Source organism: Ursus maritimus, unplaced genomic scaffold (assembly GCF_017311325.1).
Source record: "Ursus maritimus isolate PB19 unplaced genomic scaffold, ASM1731132v1 scaffold_2, whole genome shotgun sequence".
Classification (NCBI taxonomy): Eukaryota; Metazoa; Chordata; class Mammalia; order Carnivora; family Ursidae; genus Ursus; species Ursus maritimus.
In genome coordinates, this window is record NW_024424452.1 from 89,596,358 (window position 1) to 89,608,247 (window position 11,890).

Genomic DNA, 11,890 nt, shown 5'->3' on the forward strand with positions numbered 1-11,890 from the left:
AAGCCCTCAGTTTGTTTCCCAGAGTCCATAGTCTCTCATGCTTCATTCCCCCCTCTGATTACCCCCCCTTTCTTTATCCCTTTCTTTTCCTACTGATCTTCCTACTTCTTATGTTCCACAGATGAGTGAAACCATATGATAATTGTCTTTCTCTGCTTGACTTATTTCACTTAGTATAATCTCCTCCAGTCCCCGCCATGTTGCTGCAAATGTTGGGTAGTCGTTCATTCTGATGGCTCAGTACTTCACCCTCCCTTTCATCCTGAGGGCGGAGAAGAACGTCTTTCCTTAATGGTTCTTCCGCGTCTGCACTTCCCCATACTTCCAGTATAGAACCCTCCCATCGCTCAGTGGTTTATTTATTCATCTGTTTCTCGCCTCACCATGAACTTGTGAGCACAGGAGCTGGGCCGTGAGCCTGGCAGAGACACGTGTCATACACAGGGAACCAGTGGTTGTTTGCTGAATGGGCGCTAAACTTACCTAGCTGTGTGTAAACCCTGCTATCCATTGTACGAGACGTTATTTGGCCAAAAAATCCATCAACTCAAATTGTCGTCTTCTCCATACATTTCCAGTACCAGCCATACCCATACAGATTCAAGTGCTGAAGTAAAACTTCATGACAGACTTTCCAGGGTTTAGAGTTTTTGGTGGGGTTTTGTGTGTGTGCATGTGTGTGTTTTGTGAATGTGAAAAACCTCTTTAAAGACAGTATATTTTATGGCACTGCTGTACGTAAAAAGATGTCTCTTATTTCAGAACTTTCTTGAACCCATTTTATAATTAATAACTAATGTTATGGATAAAACCAAAGACTGCTCGTTAAAGAATTTGAAGGGGGTCTGAACAGTGTATAGGAAATATAGCCCTTGGCAATACCTACTAAGACTGTTTAGGAAGTTAGTGTTGTTACCTTTTTTCAAAGAGATAGGCTTCTTCTCCTAGCTGCTTAAAAAAGGAAACTAATCTAAACTTATTATAATGTTGGGGTGCCTGGGTGGGTCAGTCAGTTAAGCAGCTGACTCTTGATTTTGGCTCAGGCCATGATCTCAGGGTCGTGAGATCGAGCCCCGCCTCGGGCGCAGCGCTTAGCGTGAAGTCTCCTTGAGAGTCTCTCTCTCCCTTTCCCTCTGCCCTTCCCGCGACTTGTGCTCTCTCTCACTCTCTCTCAAATAAATAAAAATCTAAAAAAAAATTTTTTTTTTACTTATTTATTGAGAGAGCGAGAACCTCAAGCGGACATCGTCCAGAGCGCAGAGCACAATGCAGGGCTTGATCTCCTGAACCTGAGCAGAAACCAAGAGTTAGACGCTTAACCAACTGAGCCGCCCAGGTGCCCCAGATAAATAAAACCTTTAAACGTATAATGTTAGGTCCCGTGAGAGGTGAGCTATGTTGATCTTCTTTGTGTACAGCATTTGGATTTGGGGGAAGTTTATCCAATATCCGAATTATTGTAAAATCATATTTACAACTTCTCTCCTGTAACTGCAGGATCTGTTGGGATCTTTGTCACCCATATGTTGTCTACAGCGGAGAGTCTGCACCAGGCCCTAAGTGAGAGGATACCAGTAGGGATTTGATGATGATGTGTTTTCGGACTGGCGTAAAAATCCTAATTTTGAATGAATAATTTAAGTAGACCTTTTAGCTTCAGTTAAATTACAGTTCTAAAGTTACACTTTCGATTGCGGTGGTGACAAGACAGTACCTTACAGGCTGCAGGAAACCCTTCTAGGTGCTGTATTTCATTTGACTGAGACCATGGTCTCCGAAGACCGGCAAGGTGAATATAATTTTTTTAAAAAAATAATTTCTTTATTATATTATGTTAGTCACCGTACAGTACATTGTCCCCAGTTTTCGATGTAAAGTTCCATGATTCATTACTTGCGGAAACCAGAAACGCCTGGATTTAAGTGACTTGCTTAACATTATACAGTTAGTTATGTGACAGAGCTTAGCACGCAGCCCTGGTCTCCTGACCTCTTGACCTCTAACCCCACCTGTCCTCCTAATTGTCCAGGTGTCCTGACCTGGAGCCGGAAGCTGAGGGGTTTAGTTCCATTTTTGTCGCTTACGTGCCATATAAACCTTAGCGCCTCTGTATTCTGAGTTTCGTTTTCCTTGTTTGAAGCCTGAATGTTAATATTGTCTCTTCTACGTGATAAGGTCACTGAAGTACATCACAACTAGTGTGGCCTGTTTGAGATACTCATATAATCTCTCAAAAAACCTCTGCAGGCAATGTAACTGCCCCTATAGACCAGACCTGCGAAGCCAGGATCATGAATTATTGGGAGAGGGGGTGTCATCGGTTATGGAGGGCTTTGCTTAGGTGATAGATTGTTAAAACACGGGACTGAAATCAGATAAAAATAAATTGTAATACTGCTCAGCCATTTACCAGTAGCGTGACATTTGGCCTGTGTTTAATAATATTAGCTGTCCTATATGTCTATCTTAGGGGAATCTCTAATTAACAGATTTTAACAATTTACTTAAATTTACAATATAAGAGAAACTTTAATATCAAAAAATTAATTTTATCTTAGCTTAAAAAAAGTCTCTGGACAAAAGCTTGTATGACATTAGCCAGTATAACCACACTGTGGCACTCCTTACTTACTTAAGACTTTTCATTTCACATTTTCTCTGTAAATTGTGCTTTATAAAATGTGATGTCTTGTTATTTCTGGGGGATTCATTGCTTTTTCTTACACGTTCCTAGTAAGGAAAGGGTGGTGGAGGACCACCTGCATTTATCTGGCTCTGGAGTAGCCTATGGAAATCTGTAAGACCCTGTCGCTCACATTCTCAATACACATTTACCGAGCATCTACCTTTTCAGACCCAGAGTGTCAAGGACCAGGCACAAAAACTACATGCTTGTAGTTCAGTCTCAAGGAACACACACACTAGTGTGAGAATAGACACAGGCACAAATAAACATAATGTAAACCCAAGTGTGGAACGTTCCTTGATAGAGCATAAAAAATACCTATTGATGGTGAAGGTATTTCATCAGATGTTCCAGCATATGTTATGAATTTAAAAAATCATTAGCCTTTGTTACATGCTAGGTATCATGATAAATTCTTTATACAGATAGTCCGAATACTGACAAAACTTCGGAAGGGTAAATATTTTTTTTTTTTAAAGATTTTATTTATTTATTCGACAGAGATAGAGACAGCCAGCGAGAGAGGGAACACAAGCAGGGGGAGTGGGAGAGGAAGAAGCAGGCTCATAGCGGAAGAGCCTGATGTGGGGCTCGATCCCATAACGCCGGGATCATGCCCTGAGCTGAAGGCAGATGCTTAACCGCTGTGCCACCCAGGCACCCCCGGAAGGGTAAATATTTTTATCCCTGTTTTATAACTTAAAAAGTAAGATTGATTGGCCACTAGCAGAGGTCTGATTCCAAATCTCATGCTTTGAAACTACAGTTCCAGGAATTTTAACTCCAAGTTCAGTGATATTTTCAGTACCCAAAGGATGGAAGGATCACTGAATAAAATTGATTACTTTTGCCTCCAGTGGCAGGAGAAAAGGACGCAGCGAGGGCAGGCATGTTTGGATGGAATGAACAGTCTGAGCACAGCGAACAGTGCAGCTCATGAGACTTTCTTCCAGTCATTGGAATTGAGAATACACTAGCACGGACCCAGGCCTCAGATGGTGGGCTACACCCAACAGCCCATTCATTCACTGAAGATTTTAGTTACTATAATATGTTGTTAACGGCTCTATGCTTGACGAGAGCAATGGAGTCTATCTATGCAACATGATCTGCACGACGACAAAGCCACTGGAGCTTTAGTAAGACAAGAAGCCAGTGCATGATGGGTCAGACAAGGTCACGGAAATGACTCCCCCAAGAAGCTGCTCCTCCAGTGGTTTCGGTCATATTCTGAATAGTACCCAATGACTTAAAGCCATCACCAGACCAGGCTACTCTTAAAATCTCATTTCCTAGCATTTTGCCCCTTGAATGTTCTGCTCCAGCCACTAATCTGGAAATCTACTGAATTTCCTCTTCTAAGTCATGGCTTAGTGTCTGCCTAGTGGGTGTGTGTGTGTGTGTGTGTGTGTGTGTGTGTGTATTTTGTTTCCTAGTGTATTTCTTATTCAGACACTTGCTTGGCCGGTCTCCCCACTCTTTTAAGGTGAGGCCGCTCCATGTAAAGTAACAGCCATAGACTACTTCCTGCCTTCCCCCCCTTAGGCTACTTTATTTTTCTTCATAAAACTTACCACCATCTAACCTAATACACTACAGATCTCTGTATTTGATAGTTGCAATGTCTGGGGATAGAGAGTTTGCTTGCCTTGTCTACTTTTGTAACCTCAATGCCCAGAAAAATAAATATTTGTTGATGGAATGATATTGTGATTATTTTGCTAATAAGTGTGGACAGGTATTTTTTTTTTAACATTTCCATTAAAGGACCATGGTGTATTAGGTTAAACAAGTACGTTTTGAGCGCTTGCTGTATATATATGTATAATCTAAATAAATGCTAGACACTGTAGTAGGTGCTGGCATCACAGCAGTGATCAAGACTCTGTCCCTTCAAGGACTTTAGGCAAATGAACAGGTAACCACCGTACAGAGTAATAACAGGATTCATTTCCAGGGTGCTCTAGGTGAACGTAAGATGGGCACCTAGCCCAGGTCCAGGAAATCAGACTATGTAGCCAGGAGGAGATGACATCAAAGCTGAACTCTGAAGGACAAGTAGACGTTAACCAAGCAAAGAGGAGAGGGAAACTATTGCAAACATGTATAAAGGCAAGTAGTTCCAAACTAAAATCACATGTAAAATAATATTCTTTTAAAAATTATTATTTCTTTTTGCCACTAAGGATCTTGACTTGAAAATATCTTAGCAGATACATTTGATGCATCCGAGTGGTATGTCTTCTCCATTTATCACTGCTTAAGAAGAGTCATTTCCTGACCTAGGAAGCGAGTACAATTTTACGGACAACAGACCTGGATTTGAAATCCTGTTTGCTTAACCAGTCGAGCGTTTGAGCCAAGGGTTCTAAGTCTGAATTTCCAATTGTAAAACAAGTACGCCATCACCCGCCTCATTAAGTGGCTGTGAGTTTTCACTTATTCAAACAAAAGGTCCCATTGGATGCCAGGAACAATTTTAGAACTAAGTTACAGCTGCAGAAATGGATGAGAACGCTGCCTACTTGGAATTATACTCAATCTGAGTACATATGTGGGGTGGGAGGCAAAGCAGACGTATTACAGATAAATTCAAACAGAAGCAAGTGACACAGGAACATGAAGACAAGCTGAGATGGAGAAGTGGGATGAGGGTTATTTTGGATCACATATATTTTCTTAGAGGAAATAGAATTTCAGCTGAGAATCTGGAGTAGAAGGAACCAGTTGTGGGAATTTGTGGGGTATAAAATTCTCTGTGGAGTGAATAATTAGTATCAAGGGCTAGGGCTGACATGAGTTCAGTGTGTCCGAGGCACAGAATATAAGGGAATATAAGGTGTATATTGCCCAGAGCGGATGGACACAGGATGCAAATATCAGATCAGACATCAGATCATGAAGGCAGTTGTGGGTTAAATTAGGATCCCCCCACTTGATTTATTGAGGTCTAACGGACAAATAGAATTGAAATGTATTTAAAGTGTGTGATATTATGATTTGATAAGTATGCATTGAATGATTACTACAATCTATCCCCTCATAATTACTTTTTTTTTTTTTTTTGGTGAGAATGCTTAGGACCTACTCTCAGCAAATTTCAAGTATTTAATGCAGTATTTTTTTTTATTTTAAAGATTTTTATTTATTTATTTGACAGAGAGAGAGATAGCCAGCGAGAGAGGGAACATAAGCAGGGGGAATGGGAGAGGAAGAAGCAGGCTCCAGTGGAGCAGGGAGCCCGATGTGGGGCTCGATCCCAGGACCCCGGGATCACACCCTGAGCTGAAGACAGACGCTTAACGACTGAGCCACCCAGGCGCCCCTTAATGCAGTATTTTTAACTGTAGTGACCATACTGTACCTTAGATCCTCATAATATTCTTAAGAATTAATATTCTTAATTATAGTGTCAATTCTACTAGATCTGTAATTGATATTTCTGGTAACTCATTTTCAGTGGTGTTAGGTGCACGTTTTCTCTTTGATTTTCTGACACTGACCATTGAGAAAGCCTTCGGATTTGGTTGCATACTTGTTCCAGGTACTGAGAAAGATGGTTGCTCTAATTACAGTCACTCGTCAACTCTAAGATGCCATCATCTGTAAGATGTGCCAGTATTTTTGTTGCATTAGAAAAGAAAAAACACTGCAAATAAATGCTTTTAAAAATAGAATTTTATTTCATACTGATGGAAGAAGTCTTTCAGATTCCTCCCTCCCTTCCTTTCTTCTTTCATTTCGAGGTAGGGGGGCAGGGAGAGAATCCTCAAGCTGACTCCGTGCTTAGCAGGAAATTCAAGCAGGGCTCGATCTCATCACCCTGAGATCATGACCTGAGCTGAAATCAAGAGTCTGACGCTTAATCAACTGAAGCACCCAAGTGCCCCATACACACACTTCTTAAAAGAGTGTTTTACTTGTCACTAGGATTTCCTTCTATTCTGCTGCAGATATTGTTGCTTTCCTGATCTTACCAGAAGGTGCCACAGAAAGGTTTTTAGATGCCAATCAGAGTCTATATTCTCTCCTCCAAAGGCCCTTAATTGGGTTATTGATGGAAACATTCAGGAGTTGCAGTCATTCAGTCCTCTCACCAGGAATAACAACCACCTGTGTGGACACGCCGTCAAGGGTAACTGCCGCATGACTGCAACACAGCGGACGGCAGCAGCGGGGCACCGGTGATGATAAGCCAATTTTAGAGAGGTTAAAACTTGAAAAGAGTGTGCCAATTTCTTCCCAGTGAAGAAGTACAAAAAGTGAAAGGGTAGTTTCTCAGGCTGTTGCAGACTGAACATTTCTCATGTGTATATAATTTACTTTGCTTATGAAAGAATAGAGTCTTTTTCTTACAGACTTTGATACCTACAACAAAGTTGTCCTACATCGCCGACTTTCATATTGTGGTTTCTAGAAAAATGAGTTGTAGAAGCGATATCTGCTAACATGTACCTAGCACTTGGTATACACTTGATACAGTTGTTAAGTACTTTGCAATTATTAACTCCTCTCCTCTTCACAGACACCTGGGGAGGGAGATATGTTATTATTATTTTCATTTTACAGGTGTTGAAACGGAGGAATAGAAAATAAGTTGGTCAATATTACAAAGCTAGTAAGTGGCAGAGTTTGGATTCAAACCAAGGGAGTCTGGTTCTTGAATCTGCACTTTGTATAAATGAATCATCAATACAAAATGAACATTCACAAATCCGTTTATAAGTAAGATAAGACTATGCCACAACATCTGAAGTGGCTTTCTGTTCTAAGTCTTGTTTCTAAAGTAAGTCCTACCTTTGTTCCTGACTCCTCCTCTGTCTCTGGATTTGTGTTTAATACCTTCCTGAGCAAAACAGCTTTCTGTGCTCAGTGTGGGAACTGGGTGTAGGGTTTCTCACCTTTGGCACTACTGACATGTCAGGTTGAATAATTCTCATTGTGAGGGGCTCCTTTGTGCATTGCAGGAGGGCTAGCAGCATTCCTGGCCTCCCCCGAGGAAATGCCAGAGGCACCCCCTAGTCCCATTCAGTGGGAACTGAAATGTCTCAGGACATTGCCAACTGCCCATTAGGGGTCAGGATCACCCTTGGTGGAGGGACCCTGGGTTAGAGGTATAGTCAGTACATGTAAGCTTTTGTCAATGAGCTAATAGAGAGGGGACTTCTTTTACTTGTGTATATGGTTCTAACTGTGTAATGACTGAGTAGAAGAGAAGTGTTTACATAATCCACAAAGTATGTCTTGTTCTTATGGATTTCACCAGAATGAAGAACAGAGAAGAGGTGAATTATGAATCATGGGGGCAGATGGAAGAATGAGTAGAGGCCTGGCTAACATTTTCTTGCTGGACTTACACAGTATTTGAACACAGGACTTTTTCATTAATATTGAGTTCAGAAAGGGTTTCTAAATACATTAGAATAAGAGAATTGATTAAAGACAACTAGATACGTTATTGTTTTTATGCTAGTCTCATGAAAGAATATATGTTGGTAACCTTATTGATAAGACACTGCTTAATAAAGATAGTCTATATTAGAAGCTATGAAGTCATCGCATTTTTAAGCATTTATATTATTTTCAAGCATTTAGATAATTAAAATAACCTAAGGTCAGAGAAGAAAATAAGATATAATTAAAGGGGGTGTTATGGTGAGCTGTTCTAAGAGGAAACTGTCTCCATGTTACTATTTAAGAACTTAGACTTTGGAGTTGGACTCTGTATGGTCAAATTCTGATTCTACTTCTTACTACATAAGAACACTTGGGAAAGTTACTTAGCCTCTCTTAGTACGTGTAATCAAGATGATAATGACTACCTACCACCATAGTGCCATGTGAGAATTACATAAAATAACCCTGTGAAAGCTTGGTTTCTGGCATGTAATATCACACCCATACACATTAAATAAATGTTACCATTGACTGAGAAATGGATATCTTTAACTTCAAATGGGTTGGAGGAGATAGACTAGATTTCATATCTCATGCCTAATTACTTAATATCATTCCATCCATCATATCACTGGCCTAAATCTAGGCTCCTCTCTCACACCCTGCTGCCATGAATTGCTTCTAAAAATATTAATTAAATGGTTCACTTTTTTCCTGGAATCTTTTCTAAACTCTTCTTTTGGCTTTTAAGTACTTTCATGAGCTGGCCCTTTCCTATCTTTTCATCATTATTTAGAAATACCTTCCAAAATATATTCTCTGTCCTAGGCAGTCCTTTTTCCTCACTGTCACAAAAACAAGTACACTGTACTCATTTCCTCTTCCAGGTCTTTCCTTTTCTCGAGTCATCTTCCTTGTTTTTCTTCCACCCGTCTATGTGATACCCAATATGTATATTCATGTCAAATCCCACTTTTCTCCTGAAGATTTGGTCCCTATTACTTTAGATCTCATTTCTAAGTGGGAGTATATATGAAACAGTGTTTACATGTATATAGTGTCTATAGGTCTGTTCAGGTATTTTCATCTTTTCATTAGTTCACTCTGTAATTTTTTTTTTTTTTGAGGACTTTGTCTATCCCCAAATGTTCAAATTTACTGGCATAAAGTTGTTAATAATCTCTCATCTTTTAAATCTTTGTTGCATGTATGGTTTTCACTGTTAATATTGTGATTTTTCTCCTTTTTTTCTAGCTTAGTGTTGCCAGAAGTGTGTCCATGTTTTTAGTCCTTGAAGAAACAATTTTGGGCTACATTTATCCTTTCTAATGTCTTACCTTTAGTATTTCCTTTCTTCTGCTCTCTTTGGGCTTATTCTTCTAACTCGTTAAGTTAGATGCTTAGCTCATTAATTTTTAGCATTTTTTTCTTTTTTTTAAAGATTTTATTTATTAGAGAGAGTGCACGTGCAAGCAGGGGGAGGGGCAGAAGGAGAGAGACTCTCAATTAGACTCGTTGCCAAGCACAGAGGCTGATGTGGGGCTCGAGTCCACGACCCTGAGATCATGACCTGAACTGAAATCAAGAGTCAGACGCTCAACCACTGAGCCAGCCAGGTGCTCCAACATTTTTTCTTTGCTAATGCTAGCATATAAGTATATAAATTTTTGTCTACCACTTTACCTGAATTGCGCAAGAGTGTGTGCCTGTATCTATGCACAATTTAAAAATCATTTTAGTATTTCCTAAATTCCATTATGATTCATTTTCTGACTATTAGGTTATTATTAGTACATTTCCTTTTTTCAAATGTTTTAAAATATTGTCTTTGGTGATTTAATTATAATTTTTATTTGATCAGAAGGTATCATGTCTAAAATACATATATTTTCAAACCTATTTTATGACCAAGAGTGAGGTAAATTTTCATAAATGTGTTTGTGGAACGTGTGTATGCTCCAGTGTGGGCGTTGGAGTTCTATACATATCCATTATATAAAACTTTTATTTTTTTTATTTTTTATTTTATTATTTTTTTTAATGACTTTTTATTATATTATGTTAGTCACCATACAGTACATCCCCGGTTTCTGATGTAAGGCTCGATGATTCATTAGTTGTGTATTACACCCAGTGCACCATGCAATACGTGCCCTCCTTACTACCCATCACTGGTCTATCCCATTCCCCCACCCCCCTCCCCTCTGAGGCCCTCAGTTTGTTTCTCATAGTCCATAGTCTCTCATGTTTCATTCCCCCTTCTGATTACCCCCCCTTTCTTTATCCCTTTCTTCCCCTACCGATCCTCCTAGTTCTTATGTTCCATAGATGAGAGAAATCATATGATAGTTGTCTTTCTCTGCTTGACTTATTTCACTTAGCATTATCTCCTCCAGTGCCGTCCATGTTGTAGCAAATGTTGAGAACTCGTTCTTTCTGATAGCTGAGTAATATTCCATTGTATATATGGACCACAACTTCTTAATCCAGTCATCTGTTGAAGAGCATCTCGGCTCCTTCCACGATTTAGCTATTGTGGACATTGCTGCTATGAACGTTGGGGTGCGTATGGCCCTTCTCTTCACTACGTATGTATCTTTGGGGTAAACACCCAGTAGTGCAATGGCTGGATCATAGGGTAGCTCAATTTTTAACTTTTAGAGAAACTTCTCTAGTAACAAACTATAGAAATGATCCCTGAAAGTATAGTCTTCATTATATAAAACTTTTAAATCATGAGTTCAAATCCCTATCCTTTTTGATGCTTTATCTGATGGATTAATTACTTACTGAGAAAGAAGTGTTACTTCTGCTATAATGTAAAAATTTGTCAGTTTTTTCTTGTAGGTCAGGAGTTTTTGCTTTATGTATTTTGAAGTTAAATTACTAGGTATATTTCAGTTTAGATCTCTATAACAGGGGAATTGAACATTTTCTCAATAGTAATAAGCTTCTAACAATGCTTTTTGCTTTATAATCTCCATCTTCTCTTGGTATTATAGAACTGATACAGAAATTCAGGGACCCTGGGTGGCTCAGTCAGTTAAGTGTCTGATTTTGGCTGAGGTCATCATCTCAGGGTTCTGGGGTTGAGCCCCATGTCAGGGTCCTCACTCAGCAGGGAGTCTGCTTGTCTCTCTCCCTGTGCTCCTCCCCCTGCTTGTATGGGTGCTCTCTCTCTCTCCAATAAAAATAAAAATCTTAAAAAAAACCTGGTACACAAATTCAGTATAGTTGCAGGATATAAAAACAATGTACAGAAATCTGTTGCATTTCTATATGCCAATTATGAAGCAGCAGAAAGAGAAATCAAGGAATTAACCCCATTTACAATTGTACCAAAAACCATAAGATACCTAGGAATACACCTAACCAAAGATGTGAAAGATCTGTACTCTGAATGTTGAATAAAACACTGATGAAAGAAATTGAAGATGACACAAAAAAATGGAAAGACATTCCATGCTTATGGATTAGAAGAACAAATATTGTTAAAATGTTCATACTACCAAAGCAATCTACACATTTAATTCAATCCCTATCAAAATACCACCAGCATTTTTCACAGAGCTAGAACAAATAATTCTAAAATTTGTATGGAACCACCAAAGACCCTTGGTGTCACTCTTTGGTGAATAGCCAAAGCAGCCTTGAAAAAGAAAAGCAAAGGTGGAGGCATCACAATTCTGGACTTCAAATTATACTACAAAGCTGTAGTGATCAAGATAGTATGGTACTGGCACAAAGATAGACACATAGATCAATAGAACAGAACAGAAAATCCAGAGATAAGCCCACAATTATGTG

General features: G+C 39.3%; 1 pseudogene; it reads right to left on the minus strand.

Annotated features, from left to right (window-relative positions):
- Positions 1-10,693: 10,693 nt before the first annotated feature.
- Positions 10,694-10,796, minus strand: LOC121104105 (annotated as a pseudogene).
- Positions 10,797-11,890: the final 1,094 nt, after the last annotated feature.